General features: G+C 39.9%; 1 protein-coding gene across 5 annotated transcripts in view; it reads left to right on the top strand.

Annotated features, from left to right (window-relative positions):
* Positions 1-15,278: 15,278 nt before the first annotated feature.
* Positions 15,279-18,985, top strand: part of LOC136020573 (melanopsin-like) — a 39,152-nt gene continuing 35,445 nt past the window's right edge. For 2 of the 5 annotated variants that reach the window (XM_065691807.1, XM_065691769.1), the window contains exon 1: positions 15,279-15,359. The gene's annotated coding sequence lies outside the window, so the exon portion shown is untranslated. Of the gene's footprint in view, positions 15,360-15,810; positions 15,882-16,335; positions 16,383-17,871; positions 17,912-18,985 lie in introns of those variants that run through there. The other 3 variants (XM_065691790.1, XM_065691780.1, XM_065691799.1) reach the window with 3 other exon arrangements.

Below are 18,985 nucleotides of genomic sequence, written 5' to 3'. Positions count from 1 at the left end.
GCAGCATTCCCAGATATGACATGATACTGTATCATTTCCTTTGGTGCTGAGTGTGAAAAGCAGAGAGTCTCCTTTAAGTGGTGAACATTATCTCCTTCTCACTGAAGAACACATAATCCTGACAAATGGATTTTATGTCTTCAGGCAATAGAAAAACATTGAAGAATAAGTTCACCATGCTGCACGTGTCTCTTCTTCCATGCTCGATACCGTACTGAGTACTTTCTGCTTTGAAATTTCCACTTTAGTTAAGCTGGTAAACTCAATAAATTGCTTTTAATTGGAGCCAGACTCTGCTATTATACAATTTTTCAGTAGTACACTTCTGGTGTACTGAAAGAAATGGAAGTAGCTTTGTATTCTTTATAGCTAATAAAATATTTTGCAAACTTTTGAAAGCTGTTGAGTTCAAGCAGCTGAAATTAAAATTGTACATTTAAGGAAGGCTATATATAAAAGACAGAGTTATCTGCCTATCCCTTGCAGTGCTGATCTCTTACCATGGGTAAGGGCCAGAAAGGTAATGAGAAGAGTCCATAGATGATAAAATCCAGCTAGAGAGGTAAGGATCTCTTTTCTGAGTTGTCTGTGGAGATTTCTCTCCCTAGTGGAAGCTGAAGGATGACATTTCTCTTTCCAACCTGAGATGGATCGGTTACTTTCTGATATGAATCAGAAGGTGTAAGGGATTTCAGGACACTGCATGAGACACAGTGCAGTGCTCTGGAATGAGAGTACAGTAAGTTTCTCAAGGAGTAGCTATATGTGCATGTAAGTGTTTGAAAAACAAAGGTGAATTTTGTCACCTGCGGAAGCACAATTGTTGATTTAGTTACTCAGTGGTGCAGGAATGTATCTGCATTCTTCTGGGGGGAAAAAAAAGGTAAAAATTGTTGGCATGCATCCTTCAGCTTATCATAGTTTACACTTTCTCACAGGTTTATTTTATGTAGGTCCTTCTACTCCTAAGCAAAGAACTGAACCAAAAGCAATCATAGGCAATGCAAGGATTATCTCTTTTAGCACAATGAGTTGCTGAAAAGAGGATTTGCCCTTTGTATGACTTTGGTTGCAAACACTTTAGGGGACCACTAATGCTGCAGATGATGTGTTTGTTCCATTGCTGAAGCTGTCTTTGACCTCATTTCCTCATGTTACCCACCAACTAGAGGCTAATCAATAGGAACTATTTGCAGTTACTTGTAGCCCAATAAAAAACAGAGATAATGCAAAAATTGATGTTATATGTACAAGAACATAGTAATGATTTTGTGTGTGTGTGTATTGCTGCTGCAGATTATGGTGTTAATATTAGAGTTATTTGAGTTGGAAGGCACCTCTTGAGATCTCCAAGTCCAGCCCCCAGCTCAAGCAGGGTAGCTAGAGCCAGTTGCTCAGGACCAGCTGGCCTTTACTATCTCCACAATCTCTGGGCAGCCTGTTCTTGTTTTTGACTCCCTTTGCAGTAAAACAAAAAGTGTATTCTTGTGTACAGATGGAATCTCATGTGCTTTAATAATATATCCGTTGCCTTTTGTCCTGTCCGTGGGCACTACTCAGCAGAGTCTGGCTCCCTTATCTTTACCCCCCTGTGCTTGGGTATTTATATACATTGATACTTTTATATACAGCAAAGAACTTTATTCTGGAAAGAATAAGAATATTTCTATATAGCAAAGAACTTATGCATTTTGACTTGGCAGTCCTGGGGTTACAGTTGGATGTGATGATCTTAAAGGTCTTTTCCAACCTACTTGATTCTATGATTTTATGACAAGATCCTTTGAACCTTCCCTTCTCCAGGCTGAATTTCCCCAGCTCCAAATGATGATGTTAATTTTTAACAAGTTGAGTAAAGAAGTTACGGTGTTATGATCTATAGCTATTGTTCACCTCTTCCTCATTTGGAAACAGTTATGAAAGTGATCTCTTTTCTGAATTTGAAATCAGTGACTATCTTCCCGGTCACAGGATGGGAGGGTTATTTAGCAAGTCCTGAATCACTCTTTGTTTCTGAAATAGTGAAGGCAGAAGCCTGGAAGCAAAGTTCCATGTTCTTATGGATGACATAAACATGGAATTTAATTCTCAGTTTATGAGTACTGCGTACAATCACCGTGACTTATGGAAGTTTATGAAAGTGCTGTTGTAAGTAGATTTGCCAGAAGAAATATTTTACCTAATTCTTAGAGACAGGTGTCTTTCAGGCAAAGAGAGCAAAGACTGTTGAATAAGTAATCCAGCTGTATTTGACTTCTGTGCCTCAGAAAATTACTGGAAATTGATATTTCAATAAAAATATCTCCTAGTACCACATAGTTAAAGTTATAAAGTCAGTGGAAACTACCAGTAATTTTGTGAGGCCACGTGTTTATTTGTACTATGTACATCCTCATTCCAGAAGAGTCATAGATTGCATCTTCCAGAAGATTAGAACTTGTCAAATTGGCATATCTAATCTTAGTGTTCAGAGTGAGACATGTTCCTTCAGATCCTATTTTCCAATGCTTTCCAGCTTTTACTACACTTTTATCATGGAAATTTTGCTGCCCTCCCACTCTGGGAGCCCATGTGGCAAGTAGGGCTCTGCTCAACATGCCCAACATGTCAGGCCCATTGGCGAATCAGATCAGAGGCTGTATGTGAGCTGCTGGAACATGTCCTTTGAAGGCAGGTTCCCTAGCAGCAGTCAAGCATTGCAGTGTGCTTGTCGCATTCACAGGGGCACATCTGCCCCAAGTCATGTTCCTCCTCATGTGACCTCAACTTACGAAAAACCTGTTAAACTATAAAACTTGACAGAGTAAACTATAAATAAACTATAAATAATTTGGAAACTTGTGCTTTGGTGAATGATCCAGTTTTCCATAAACATCAAATTTTGAAGTTGCTTGGAAAATGAAGTGATTATTGTGAAGCAACAAAAAGCCTCATTGTGGCTTAAATTTTTCACAAGTCCAGCATGTTATAGTTGTGTTCCATGCTTAGTTTCAGTTTCTAAAATATTTCACTGCACTAAAGGTGTTTCAGCTCTCAGTTCTAAGGAGGTTGAGCTGTTCTGCAGGAAAGTATGAGTGTACTGGCAAAATGTGATGCTGAGGATGGTTTTATGTATGCGACTTCTCTCCTTGTCAAAGGTTGTGGAAGCAGGGCTTTTAGGCAGGCAGGAAATAGCCTCTGGCTGGTACAATTGATCATACCACTTTGGATGATCAGGTGAAATGCATTCATGGCATTGGTTTATATCCAATATATTATTTTTTTAAAAATGAAACTGTTCTCCATACATACTGTGTGGGGTTAGTGCAAAATATCCTGACTGCCTGCAATCTCTTGAATACCAACATGCTACATTTTATAAGTAACATATAAAATGACTAGGCAATCAAACAATTAATTGATTTTATAATGAAGCATGAAAATCTAATAGACTTTGAGATAGATTTGAGAGAAGCTGGTGTCTGATCTGATTAAGATCAATGTCATTTTCTGCTTGTCAGAGCCCATGGGCTGCTGTTGAAGAAGTAATTAGTCTTAGTTTAGTGGTCATAGAACAGTTTGACAGATTTTACTTTGTGATACTTGAATGACAGCATAGTTTTAGGGATCATCAGTGTGATTGTTTTGATGTGGCATGACTTACATCATGGGGAGAAAAATGAGACTGCAAGAAAGTGGATGCTTTATGTTTTGATCACAGAATAAGTTCTTTGCTGAGCTGGAATGGGGAATCCATTGTGTCCTTATGGGTAGACATATGAGAGTACTTTGTGGAAATGGTAGACATCAGTAGACTCCAAATTTCTTTGGTTTTAAATCATTTTGGGTTTAAATCATTTCAATGCACAGCAAATTCACAAAAATTCAAGATGCCCAACTGCTTTTGTTCTAGGATGTGTTATTTTTCTTGCTTGTTTGATTTCTCTACAGCACTTTCCATGTGAACAGTGACCTCGGAAAGATGAGTTTGTGAGGCTTCTCTACCTGGCAGGTGTTTTGCATCTAGATGTTGCCCCATGGAGTTAAGTTTGCACAATCATGATGAAGCTGAGTCATGTGTTTAAAAGATTTTTTGGATTTATAGAGTGATACAGAGAAATGTCAGCTTCCGGAAGTTACAATTTTATCACTGGGTAACAGCCTGGGTGAGGAAATGTTCTTTACCTTGGCGTATGAGTGTTAAAAGTGTTAATAGAAGAATTTCTAGGAGAGTAATAATTACACTCACATGGTGCATGTTACAAAAATCGCTGACTGAAGGGGACTATTATGAAAGCTAAGCAGAATTTGGAATTGCCCTGCGCAAGAAAGTCTGGTTTACACGCAGAGCTTTGCTGATATGAAATGCTCATGTTTCAAGATTTTTTCCCAGTGAATCAAAGTCCTTAAAAATCAGGAATTTACAAATGTAGAAACACTTTCAATGTCAACAAAATATTTTAATGCTTCAGAGTTCATAAATTGCACATGACTTGGTGAAATCTCCTAAGGCACTTTAACTTCAGTACTTATCCAGATTTTCCTATTTTGAGTGCCCTGGAGGGGAAAAATGTCCTTAAAAAAACAATTAAAAAAATCTTTTATAGATAAGCTTACGTTACTAAAATAATTTTTCTTTATAACCCACTTTTGTGTGACTTCCAAGTATCAATCAGTTCAGATAGAAACTTGCAATGTCATCTCTGAATGAGAATGTGAGTCAATATATTTCCTCTGGAGTAAAGGGAGAGGTAGTTTGTTTTGTTAACTGCTAGAAAGTAAATCATGCCAGCTGGCTCAGCAAAATTAAATACACTTACTTCTGGATAAGCCAACCTGAAATGAAATTGTGGTTGTGTTTTTTAACTTTTCTTGTCTGTTTGTTTTTTTGCGGTTTTTGCTGTTATTTATTTATTTATTTATTTATTTTTCTTATTCTAAATTAAATCAGAAAAATTACCATAAAATCTGTGCTTCCCTGGAAAATTTACTGAAAATGCATTGCTGTTTGAAATAACCTCATTAGTTCTATGATTGCATAGCATTGAAGATGTATTTAGTCCTTTACTGAGTTCTTGTTTTTAGCAAAACTTTAAGTAAAGTTAATACCCCTCTGCAATATCACACTGATTCTTTTTCATTGTATTACTGACTTTCTATGTTATAACTAAGATGTAGTATTAAATGTTTCAAATTTTTTGCCACGGTAGGAAAGGGAAAATCAGCAACATGTTAGGTATAGAAAATAGTTGTGAATATGTTTGGGAAGAAAGCTTAAGAGAGTCCTTAAGCAGGTAAGTCAAAAGGGAAAAAGTACTTATACAATCAAATATGGTTGCAAAAATTAATAAATTTAAATAACTTCTAGCATCCTTTGTTTTCTGTAAGATGCTCCTTCATGTTCATAAATTCTGCTTTTATACTTCTCACCAAAATCCTTTCCCCCACCAAATATCCCCACCAAAATATCCTTTCCCCCAAAATAGTGATAAGGTTTAGCACTGCCTTTTTTAACTTCCGTTAACCACAAAATTTATTTGTCAGTATAAGGACCCGGAAAAAAACAGAGTTTTGGAAACTAAATCTATACCCCAGGCTAACCTTGCTACGTACCTACTTCTCATACCTTAAAGTCAAAGTTTTTTGTAAGATATTTTTGTAGCAGCATTGGTAAACCTAAAATTATCTGCTCTCTGGCAACCTGGTTGTTAAGTGTGCCAAGTTACCACTTTAAAACAAAAATACTTTATAACCATAAAAGTAAATTTTATAAACAAAAATAATTTCTAAGTGTTCAAAGTTTTGGCCGTAGTGTATCTTTTAACGAGCCAACTATTAAACCTGGTCAGTGCCTGTAATTTTTATGCCACAAAGGAAAAGAGCAAACAAATGTGCCTTCATCAAGGCAATTTGACTTTATTTACTTTATTCTTCTTTTCAGTTCCGCCTGAGATGCATTTTGCCTACAGGCTTTTCATGAGATGTATGGCATCATGAGGAAATACCATGTCCAGAAGCAATCATATGATATCGACTTATGCTTACATTTCCTTTCCAGATGTGACCACTTCAATTAGGTGGATGTGGAGCAGCTGTGAGAATAGATGAAAGAGTTTTGAATCCTTTGGAGAAAGCAGGAGGCTCTCCAGGTGGCACAGAGGCAGTGGTGATCTAGATGTGGGGAAATGCTTCTGCTGGGAAGGGACTGTAGAAATCATTATATGTGCCAAATCTGTCAAGACTAATAATTAGTATTAGCAGTAAGTTATGCTGTTATCATCAGATCACAGTGAAATAGTGACAGCAAATTTAACGAGATGTTTATGTAGTTAATCCTTCCATTGATGGATGGTTTATAAAGTGCTACAGTGGTAAGGAAAATGTCATGCTTCAACGAGGAGACTCAAATGAAATACAAACAAGTTGTTGCATGGGTAAAATTGAGGCTGTACAATTTTGCACAGTGCCACACTATGCACCATGTTACATTCCTGTTAGACCAAAACAGGATCAGGGAGGTCTGAAGTGGGAGTCCTTGAAAGAAACAAGAAGCAGGGAGACAGAACAGCCTCAGTTGCATCTTGGGCAGTGATACCCAGAGGCAGCTGGGCTGGAGGTACCTGTTCCACTGAAAGGTTGGCTCTGAAAGATGGCGCCCTTGAGAAGGATGAGTCTGAGTGCTGTTGTCTTGGCTCTGTGACTGAACAGAGCCAGAGGCTGGCTTTGGCAGGCAAGGCAAGATGGTGGAGAATGGCATGCTGGTTTTCCAGGCCAAGATATATATCTCAAAGAAATCTCTGGTCAAGCAAGAAGGACAGACGGAGATTAGGTTTGTTCTCAGTCTTGTCATGTCTGTATTTTTCTTTTCTAATGTTGTTTCATACTCATAATCCAAAATTTAAACCTTGACCCTATTGAGTAAATTTGATGCTTTTCCTTTTTTTTTCTCCAGCATTTAAAGTGAGGTCAGCTGACTCATGAGTTAGGCTTTCCCAATCCCCAGGGCATGAGTTTCCCACACCACTCCCTGGTATGAAAGCTGCTTTGGGGCTTATTGGTATTAGTTACACACAGTGTGAAACAACTCCCAGCAGGAGACAAGGCAGTCAGCCGCCGAAAGAAGTTTTCTGGTTGTTGGGAAGCTGAAGCCCATATGGGCAAAAATGGTTGGAAGCTCCAACATCAGTCACTTGAGCAGCCTTTTTCTGGCCATGTTTAGCTAGCATGAAGCAAGTTAGCTAGTCACTTCCAAGCAGAGGAAGGAACCATAAGCTGCACCCAGCAGCAGACAGTGGAAACAGATTCTCAAAGGCCTGGATCAGATCCCTGCCCAAACTGGGACTATTGCAGCAGACCTGGTTATTGCAGTCTACTATGTTATAATTAGCAGAGGAGCTGCATCTTCTAGCCTACTTTGGCTACAAATCACCATGTGTGAATATGCATTAAGAAGATCTACATATGTGATGGACCAGGAGCAAACGCGAGAGCAACTGCTGTTGCTGAGCGGAGTGAGGAACTGACAAGGCTTTGGTAATGCTATCAGATGCTATTGCTAATGCATTCTGAGAGGCATTTCCATGGCCAGAGGAGTAGGTCACAGAAACCCAGCTGCCTGCCCAAGAATACATTTCTTTACCACCGAATGTTGCAGGTATCTAGGCAGCCTAGAATATTCTGGTCAAATCTCCATTTATCAGCTCTTATTGTTGCTGTTTAAACTATCAAATCATTTTGGATGCAAGCAGTTTGGTCACATCAAAATACAGCCTCAGCTATCACCTCTGTGATCATTATGTGGTATTTGGCCAAGTGAACAAATATATGTGAGAACATTTCCAGTCTCTGTATAGTTACTCACAGTTCTACATTTCTGTTTCTTTGTCATAGGCAGACAGAGGTTGCCTTGTGCTTGGCTTTTTTTTTCTTTACAATTCCTTTGTGTAATGACTTTTACTTCTATCTCCAGCCTACCAGCCCAGCCAACTGGTGATTTATCTCCTCTTTTCACTTCTTCCTTTCCCTTTGCCTACTTAGTAGCCTTTTTCTGGCTAGCTTTTCAAAGGCTTAATCTGCTGGTCTTTTTGTCTGGTACTTCAGTTCCTTCTAGTTATTTTTTCTATTCCTGATCCTGGAGCCATGACCCTCTTCTGAAGAATGCAGCCTTCTGTGGTTCAAGACATTGCTGTGATTTAACACAGCTGCAAAACCTCCGCTTGGACTTCTGAGAAAGTTGCTTAAAAGTGAGAAAGTACAAAGACTAGCACCATGCAAGATAAGAAAGGTAACTGCAGGCAGGGGTAAGATTAGCAGCTCAGAGGGTCAAGGAAATAAACCCCACAGTGATGTGAAGAGGTATAAAACTGAAGAAGCCAATGGGGAAGCTTGAAGTTGGTAGTTCAGTGATATGAATTAATGATTTGTGCTCAGAAATAGCTCTCATCGGCAATGTGAAAATAGGATAAGGCTGTGTTTTTAATGCAAGTGCGAAGATCAATGCTGTAAACCAATTTCTGTTCTTGCTACCCTAACACGAATATGTAAGCCCAAATGAAGCTTGAGATTTAACAGTAGAATTTAGTTCCATGATTCCAAGAAAGTGATTTGTTACTGAGGTCCCAATGGCTAAGGGAGAAACTGATTGGAGGAATAAAAATACTGAATGACTGTATGAACAGGTTCTGCTGAAAAGCAGTTTATTGCTCCACTGTATCATACCAAGTCCAAATTTGCCATCATGTGACTTTACTAGATTGAGGTGAATGGAGTGACATTTTCTTTTAATTTTTATTTTATTAACAGCAAAAAACCCATGGAAAATCTTGCCGGCTGAGCACAGGATTTTTTCCCTCCTTGACTTATGAAGCTATACCATTGCTGTGATGCTGCATGAGGTGTCATAGTCTGCTTTCTTGGCATTAGTTGTTGGATTCTGACAGAGCTGCAACACTGAACTAAATAGTGTAGCTGGACAGATGCTACAACATTAAACAGACTTGAGAGCTCACAAATCTATGCTGTCTGCCTGACAGAATCTGCATTAGGCTGCTTTGGTTCTTCTGAAGCAAATTCAGTAAATTCCTCTTGTACTAACTGACCTGCTTATAGCTCTAATCCAAAATTTGCTGTAACACCTAGGCATAAAATTGTGTTTTGAAAACCCCACTCTATTTTAAATGTTTAAAAAAATATGAACCCCATTTCAGATAAACCTGAAATGGTCCTCAAAGGAGCCCTCTGTAATTCACCACATCTCCTGGCAAAAATCTCCTTTTAGGCTGTTGTTTTAATAAATACCTTATTCCATCTGCTTCTCTCTCTGCCCTGCAGCTTTGAGCTTTGGGGAAGAGCATCTATCCCACTGTGGGAAACCACTGAGGGCTGATAGCTGCTTTTACATTCTGGCTATCCCTTATTCACTGTGTGTTTTGGGGAAAAAAGTTTAACTCATTACAAAGCTTTCTTCATGATTATAGAGGAAGCAAAGCTTTGTCTCCTTCTCAGAGAATTTGTTTCTCTTCGTGCTTTGGTTTTTGTGAGAAATACAGGACAGCAGCTCCGGCAGTACCTGCGCTTACTATGCCTGTTGCAGAGGGAAGGAGGACACCTGCTGGTCTCAGGAGCCCGGTCTCTTGAGTTCCATACCAACTTCCTTTCTGGTATTCATCAAGTCTCCTAATTTGTATGCCCTGCTCTTAGGAAAGGGGCTTCATTTTAAATAATGGATTTCAGTGAAGTGCTGGATTTTCAGTAATACCTATTTTGCTGAAGAAGGTAAGTGCACCCTTATGACTTCTGTACCAGATGGGATAGGGATTACAGGAACCCATGTGGCATTAGGCAGAGAAAAGCCCAGATATGAGCTCAGTCCATGACAAGAGAAGAGATTTATAGGCCAGGGATTGTATGGTGAATGGAAGAACATTTGAAAACTAGTCTCAGACTCTCATATCAAATTGTCACCCAGAAGGTATTACATTATGCTTATTTTCAGAGCAGAGACAGAATTCAAGTTTCTTCTCAGTACAAGTGTATTATTATGCATCTATTTCAATTATCCACACTATTGCTTCTGTTTTCTGAGGTAAGAAAACAGTGGGGTTTGTATTTGCCATTGAAGATATTTAAGATAAGAAGAAGATATTTAAGACAAGACTAAAAAAAACATTTTAAAGTACTTTGTAGTTTATATTCCATTTTATCCTGGGTCAGCTTTTGTTTTAGGACAATGTTATGTGAAGGACAATTCAAAACACAGGGTTATTGGACCTAAAATGGTTGCAGAAATTGTTATGTATTGGTCTTTGCATCACAGTACATCTTGAGAGCTTCTGAAATTCATTATTATTTTATACCCTTAATTTTAATGGGAACTGGATTTTAGTTGCCCTAAATGGATGGGAATGCATTACAATGAAGACACCTGCAGAGGTGGAACTGTCATCTGCTCACTGAGGTGCCGTCTGTCAGGGCAAAGCTCAAGGTCACATCACACGTGCTTCCATCACTGCACTCTGCAAAGTGCCATAGTTAGGATATGTTAGGCCATTACCTGCGAGCATTTTGCCTGGTACATGCAAAACTGATGTTACCTTATCACCAGGGTGTCAGAGCCCTGTTAGGTGCTGTGCTGGATCCCCTGGAGCCAGCACTTAACAGGGCAGAGCATTTCCTGCTAAGTGTTTGGGAGTTGGACATCTGGGCAGTAGCATGGATATTGCCTAACATGTATTCCTTCTGGATTTTAACAATTGTTTCTTTGGCTCTTCAAGGTCATGCTGGTCACGGTTACTTTATATCCAACTATATTCTTCCCTCCTTCAACATGCAGAAACTGAAGACCTATGAGGTCTTCCTTGTTTTGGCATGTCTCCTTTTAAAACAGTGTTTGAATTAGGGAGCCAGTAACAAGTTTGGGTTTCTGGGTTTTAAACTCATTACAAAGAGTCTTTGTAAGCATTGATAGGACCCTGGTGAATTCAGCTTCCAGGATTAAATACTCCAGGCTGGCTTTTTAGGCAAAAGGATTTTGTTTTAAGCATTTAAAGTGTGAAAATGTTTCTGTTTATAGAAATAAGTCACCTTTGACCAGAAATGGAAAATTTCAGTATAGAAGATAATAGTACAACAAAAAAATGTCTGTGTAGCTGTCACTGACATGACTTTTGCAGCAAAAGTTGTGACTTTCAGTGTTTTTCTGTAAGTTCTTGGAGAAAACTTTGTGATTGAATGAAGCCAGAGGAAAATTTCTGAGTTAGTGAAAACTCAGTGTCTTTCCCATGGAAAATTCTTGTATCACAAGTGTGTTTTTCAACCAAAAAGAGAGTTAAAAGTAAAAATATTGAATTTTGTCTGCTGAAATTTTGTCAAACAAACATAATTGGAGTTGGTTTACAGGATGCACAGCAAAGATGTAGATCTGAGGACCCTGTTCCAGGACAGGTCCATTTCCATTTCAGTTCAAACAGTCTAGAGGGTATGTAGCAGTGTCAGAAGCACCAGCTAAGAGCCAGGATTCCTGTCTCCCAGGTGAATGTCTCCCCAGTGGACTATGGAGTTGAATTCCTCTTCTTTTGCCCTGTGGCCCTTCGACATCTGCATTTTTTCCTCTGCTATTGTCAGTCTCCAACAGACATAACACTCCTTGGATGTGGCTTGGAGCTGAAGTCCGTCTCCTGGGAGGCAAGAGTTTCAAAGGTCACACAGACCACAAAAGTTGTGGCTAAAAAATCCTGTACCCAAAACAATGAATGCCCTCACCTGAGGAACAAGACTGAGAGTGGATCTTGGCTGGGTTGTTCTTTCCACAGAAAAGACTCTAGGAGAGGATGAACCTGGGATGAAAAGTCATGGCTGAGTCCTGGTAACTCACTCCTGCTAGTGGAATAAGGGGATAGGACAGATGTCAAAGGAACACCATTTAATGCAATTAAAATATTTCAGCTGCCATGTGAAATATATGAGACTTTTCAGAGTTCTTAGAAGCTCAGTAGGATGACAAGTGTTGCATTGCAGTTTATAACAATCCTGAGATTAATTCCTGGATCAACCTTGTAGCTACTTTAAACCGTTGGATGATATGGGCTGCTGAATAAATCCATTTTGCTCATTGGCATACGATTCTGTTCTCGCCCTTTATTTCACTCTTCCTTATTCTACAGCTCAAAACACACTTACAAACATGCTTCTGTGCCATCCCAAAATGCACGTGACTGTAGATTAGCCATCTATTTTTGAAAACCTAACTTTTCTTTTGGTCTAGCAGCAAATCTGGAAGGGCCTTTGGATGCTATTTCTTTTCTTTTTAAAGCTAGAATATACCAGTTCAGTGGCCGTGTACTTCTCTTTCATTGCACTCTCTTCTTTCCGCCAGTTTTTTGTTGTTTCAGGTTTTTCTAATAATCATGCTGTATTTGCCTTGGTTTGCACTCTTTAGTGATCCATAGCATCAGTGGCCGCAAGTATGGCCTTAATCCCTTAAAGGAACTGAGCTCCCTGACATGACTGTGAGAGAAGGGCAGTGTGAAACTTGCTCCCACACCACTGAATGTGTAGCCTGGAGGAGATTTTTGGTGTGACTCTGCTTTTGTTGCTGTTCTAGATAATAGTCCTTAAGGCACAGTGAATTTAGCCTGCTTTGTTACCCTGTATTGTTAATGTTGGCAGATTTTCAAGGAGCTTCTGTCTTTGTGCCTGGATGTTTACAGTCAATCTTTGCTCTCTCTCCGTCTGACAAATACAGCACTAAAGCATTGCCAGGAGTGGGGCTATGGGTTGTGAAGGCACCTCATGCTGAGGCTGGTGTCCCAAGGAGCTGGCTCATGAAAATGCCTGCCCTGGGCATGGCAGGTCTGCAAGATCTGTGATAAAGTCTTCATCACCGGCGCTAACTGGACAAATACTAGCAGACTTTTCCCAGCCAGTGCTCAATCCAGGATTCAGCACCAGTTCTGTCTGTTGACAAATTATACTCTCCCCGTAGCTTCACTTAGATGTGGTGTTTGTCACAACAAATCTAACCTGTTAAACAGACACTGCTTTTTGACCCAGCGGGGATACCTTCAGTGACAGATAAAAGGATTTCAGTGTACAGTAGATAATGTCCTTCAATTCGTTAAATTTCCCAACTGCTTTGGGGGCCTGTGGGATGGAAGGTGTCACAGACATGTAAAGTGCTATTATTCATCCTAAATTGCTCTGCTCCATTTTCTTTTTTTTTTCTTTTTTCTTCTTTTTTAAAGTATACTTTCTCCTGCATTTTGTTCAGTGATCTGTTGGTTTCTTTAATTCTCCACATGGAACTACGGCCATTAGTTCCTTAGCCTAGGTTCTTGACCTTACCTACTTCTTTAGTTACTTGAGCGATCTGTTTCCTGTGACTAAAGTACTGATTTTCAGTGCTTTATATTCAAACACATAATGAGTTTAAGCGTGCAAATGCAGTTCATAATGCTCAGTGAGTCCAAATACTTTGTCTGGTTGTATTCACTTGAATGATTAACTGTATTTTCCTATGTCCCAGGATTAATCACAAACAGCTGAAACAGAAAGGCCTGATGAAGAACTAATCCTGGTGTAAGTGCAGGGAAAAGAGATGTGTGAGATAGGAGTCCAGTAAGCTGCTGGCTGTAGGCTTAATTGCACCTAAACTCTGTCATTCATGGAGCCAACTCAAACCATCAATCAAAACCCTGTCAGTCTAAACATACCTGAAACTTGAAAAAGTTTGCTTTAGTTGGCATTTAACTTTCCCTTCATATTCGATTCTTAGCTTTAATTCGAATACCTCACACAAAATGGGGTTGATTTTGAGTCCAGCTCTGCTAGGTATTGCGTGTGGTGGCCTGACCTCAGAGAAGTTTCAGCTCCAGCTTGCAGACGTAGGAGTGAACAACAACACGAGCAAAGCAAGCAGTTCCTCAGAAAGGACATCTGAACAGTTCATCAGGTCTCTCATTGTTTCAGAGAGCAGCATTTCACATTTCTGTAAATGGAGGAAAAAAGGGAACCCATCTGGGGATGTTAGACGGCTGATCATTTCTCATGTGGCCTCTGTTGCCTTAACAAAAGTCTAAAATGCATTAGTGATAAAATACATTATCAGCCAAGAAATTATGAATCTATAGGTTCTGAGACTGCAAAGACAGTATATAGTACTTCTGAAAGTGTGTATAAATTCTCCTCTGAAATCCAGTGTTTGTGGAAAAAGTTGCAAGGTTAGCAAATACTTGATGTCTCATGATACCTATAGGACATCAATCATAATATTTTTAAGGGCAATAAATATAATCTAATGGATCACATCATTTAGATAATAGATGCGATGAACAAAGAAGGAAAAAGCTTTGTAACTGTTATGATGTCTGAAATATGTGTCATTTGGTGGGTTAGAGCTTTGAGCATATAAAGCAATGGAAAGAAAACTGCAGCTTGCTTCCAAACATATCTGCAACTCCCAGATCACAGAGATCAAGTCAAGAGGCTGACCTGAAAAACAAAGCATTGATAAACCAAGGTATGACTGACTGTGAGAGAGAGCAGCTGATACCGATCTTGTGTTTTACTTGTCGTCTTCACAGGAGGGAAGTTGACTTGTCGAGTCAGATAACTGAAAGGAAATAAGGTGGTTCAATAAGGAATGAAAGCCGAGGATGAAGTAATAATGATCAACAGACAGTACCAATGTCTGAACATCTGTTTGACAATGATATCATAATTTTGGCTTTTATAGTACAATGCATAACAGCATATTGTGTTTTCACTGAAGCACTTTTATTTTTCCTGTTCTGGCAGATTATTCATCTTATGATAACGTATCCATCACGTCTTTAGTATATTAAATGCCAAAGCAAGCTCTGTTTTGAAGTCTAGGCCTGCCATTTAAGACGTTCTGCTCTATTCTTCAGCATTTTACAGATTATCTGTGGGGTATATGTTTGCCATATTTTTAAGTTTTATGTCTGCAGTTTATTTCCTATCATCTTTAAAAACATCAGTTAAAAGAGCTAATCTGGGGGCAGAAATATTGTTAAGCTGTGACCACTGTCATGTCCCAGATAGAGGGGGAATAATATGTTTAATTTGCTATTTCTACTCCTCACTCTACTACTTCGAGCCCTTTTTCTCCAGACAAAGCTTAGTCTCACAAATCCTCTCCATTCATGTCTTTTAAAAGAGAAATGCTGAAACCAATCATGTTGAAAATATTGTCAATGCATTGGATAGAAAAAATAAAAATATTACTATTTTTGTGATGTCTTTCTGGCCAGACTGCAAGAGGCTCTTGGAGAGCATGCCTGCCATCAGATCCATGCTGTTTTCATCATGTTTCAGTGCCTCTGGAGAGCTCAGCTTTACAAACACGACACCAACAAGATGCTGTAAGTAAGAAATTCCTGTGCCCCAACTGGTGCCGTTTACTGTATTTTTTGTGGTTATTCAAGTGTCTTCAGGACAGCAGGTGCTTGAATGTTGAGGCACGTGCCGCAGATGAAATTTTGGTAACTCCAGGGTGATTTTCTGTTTTTATACCCAGTCCCTGCTCCTTGACAGCCCCTCAAGAAACCCAGCTGTGGGCTTAGGCGTGTGGCTGCTCACATGGGCAGCAGGGCAGAGCCACCCTAATCTAGCCATGGGGGTTCATGGGCCGTAGGGGTGGAGCACAGGGCATGCAAAGTGAAAGCCAGAGCTGGGTTTGACCAGCCAGGAGAGGCGGGGGGTGAAGGGGGTGGCGGTGGGGGTGCTTGGCTGCTGTTCTCAGCCACCTAGAGGGGGGTTATGGGAAAGGCAGAGCCAGGCTCCTGGCAGCAAAAGCATAAGAGGACAGCGGTGTGAGTTGCTGTGAGGGACATGCAAGATTCAGCCTCCCTCCCTGGCTGCCCACCCAAGACTGCAGGGAGCAGGTACGGAGCAGGCAGAGTCCAGGGCACTGACTGCCTGAGGATGCGCAGCCTCGGGGGTGGTACCCTTTGGGGCTTGAGATGCTGCTGGGCTGTGCTGGGCAGAGGTAGCCAGCTGGGATGCCCTGGAAACAAACTCCTCTGGCTATTCATCCTTAAAAAAAATATAAAATATATGCAATAATAACAAAACAAAAAGAGTGTTGTGGGATTTTTGGGTTTTTTGCTTGTCTGTTTGTTTTTTTTAAGTAATCTTTTTGCACTTTTAACATTTGTGGTGGGACCAGTCAGGCTGAATAACGGGATTGGTGATTTGTTGTGGGTTAGTGGTGCAGTTCGATATGCTCCTGGAGCTGTCAGGCTGTGAGCTGAGGAGGGCTTGCTTGCGAGTGGCTTTTTAAATCCTGGGATTTCAGATGCTCCTCGTCATGAGTTGCAGCTCGGCAGTCCTGCACAGAGCAGATGTACGGAGGGAAAGGAGATGCTTACGGCTGAACCCAAAAAGTACGTGCCAGGAGGAAGGATTCAGAGAGTGGGAGCTGGGCAAGGAGAAGGGAAGGGTGCATTTCTCTTCTGCTTTGTTTTCTAAAGAGTGGTTTAAATTAATTTCTTCTCCTTTAAAAGGAAAGAAAATTCTTATTTGAGTTGTTTTGATGTGATGAATTTTGATTTATTTCTTTTTGCAGCTGACCCAGCTCTCCCCAAAGGAAAATGTTTTTATTTGTGCTGTTTTGTTTTGATTTTCAGGATAGATTTGGAGTTTTGGCTGATGGGAAAAACTGGCTATGCAGGGGAGGGTGTAGCAGGTAATTGCTTATGGTGATACTTGTTGCATCATCAAGATCTAGCTGATTAAACCTTAGTGTGATATGGTCATTAACAGCAGAAAAATTCAAATGAAAAGTAAATACAAATGAAGTCCTAAAACAGATTTCAGAGTTGTTAGCCTTTCGTGGAACTTATTAATGTAATGGAAAGTGACCTAAATGAAGTGCAGTTGGAAGGTTTGTCAGTTGTTTATATATTTACCTAGGATTATTTGAAAGCATTCATAAAGAGGATTTTCTTGTGCATTACAAATTAGTTATGATGATTTGGGGTAGAAGACTGAGATAGATCAGCAAACTAAATATGAAGAATTTGTGTACCCCTGTCCTCAACCCCCTCCCCACCATGTATACCCTGACCTTATCATACAATACTTTGTATAGATTTTAGCATAGAAGATTTCCTCCTAAATCTCTGATAACTTGCCTGGAATTAATGTTTTTAGACAGCCAAAGGCTGGCATTTGAAGAAGTCTACCAAGAGTACTTGTTTCTTTTTCTAATCTTAAGAGTGGGGGAGAAAGGGTTATGGGAATGGTATGGGAGAAACTTCAGCTTGGGAGGGAAGTTGTGGATATCATCTCATTGCAACAGGTCATTGTCCTGGAATAAATCAGAATGAAAAAGAGTCAGGCAAACTTTTTGTTTTAAGTGGCAAGTGAACAGGACTTTAAGCACATATCTCACAACTCCAAATTACTTACATGTACTGTGTTCTCGAAGTGCTAACGATCTTTACTTTTAATTGATTTTTTTCTATTTTTATATCTTTCCCATGGTGGCTCTGAGGGTTATATTTTTGCTGTTAAACATTCTCTAAACTTTCCTAGGAAGCCCGAGTTGTATTCTCTGTCATTATTTACTTCCTAAATTTTGAACTAGTTCACATTCTCTGTTGCTTTCTCTTGCCATGAACTTAGCTTTAAAAAACATGCATATGTGTAAATATACGTCAGTAAGCTACCAATAGGTTTAAAGTTGAAATCTTTCTGACATTGTTTGACTGCTTTCAGAGGTTGCAAATTATGCCCCCGAGGATGTCCTGTACTTTCAGTGTGCTGGGGTACCAGTCTGCACAGAGAGTGTGACTGCTGAAGATGCTCTGCTTAATCCAGCAGTCCTTGGCCAAGCGGAATTTGAAGCAGAATTCATTGTGCCTGCTAGACTGGACCCACAATAGAAGCGTGTGTCTCCATATCATTGCAGGTGATTAAATGAGGCTGATAAGATTCCTGAACCACCACAGCATGACAAAGCAGTGTTACTGAGATGATTCAGCTTTTGGTTTCAATGTACCCAAGAGTTTCTCAGTAATGTAAACGTAACAAGAAACACAGAATTGTAAGACATTGCAGCTCAATACAAGCAAGCTCTCCAAGCCCTCAAAAGTGGGAAATCTTAGTATATTGGTGCAAGTGAATTGAAGGAGTTATTCATAATGCAGCTGAGAGGCAACCATCGGGCTAACTTGCACAAACAGATTGCACTCTACTAGAGCACTTAAAAATATGGCCACTAGACACTTCATGAATTCTGTGATGAGGACAGATGTCACCCTGGGAAACATGGAAATAAGAAGATGTTCAAATGTCATATGTAGCTTTGGTAGGTACTGGGCCTTGAGAGCATTCTTAGCAAAGAGATAACTAACCAGTTGGAAATGACTGATACCAGATGGTAGTCAGTAGTTCAGTATGTGATGTGACACGTGCAGAATGCATGGTGTTGTACAAGTATGCAGATGTGGGCTGCTCTGCAGCTGGATCACTATGTATGCCTCTGGGGCAGCTTGGTGCAGTGAGGTTCAAGCCTGGAGTTACCGGCTCTTCTGCTGAGAGTAGACCCAGAGAATGGTATCAGCTGCTTTGTTTGACAGCCTCTGCAAAGTTGAAGCATACTTCAAATAGTAGCAAGCTGAAGAAATAAGCCAATGAACTTTTCTGATGTTTGCCATGCAAATGCACAAGAGCAGTGTGAGGGGCTGGCATATTTAACAGGCAGCAGAGGATGCAGACCAGACTTGAATGCCAGGTGGGATATGTGCCTGATGCCTCTGGAAATTAACAAACTACCATTAGGATAGCTGTGCTACCAATGAAATGACTGGCTAAATGAAACCAAGTCCACACTGGATAGTGAAGTGAACATTTAAACACCTACAGATAGTCTAGTGCTAATAGAACAACAGGAAGAAGCATGCTTTATTTGTGCCCTGTTAAGTTAATAGTGCCTGCAAAAGGACTTGATCTCAAATGAGAAGGAAATTTATTGGGGTTTTTT

Source organism: Lathamus discolor, chromosome 1 (assembly GCF_037157495.1).
Source record: "Lathamus discolor isolate bLatDis1 chromosome 1, bLatDis1.hap1, whole genome shotgun sequence".
Lineage (NCBI taxonomy): Eukaryota > Metazoa > Chordata > Aves > Psittaciformes > Psittacidae > Lathamus > Lathamus discolor.
Note: the sequence above shows the minus strand (reverse complement) of the source record. Positions and strands in the feature narration are given on the sequence as shown.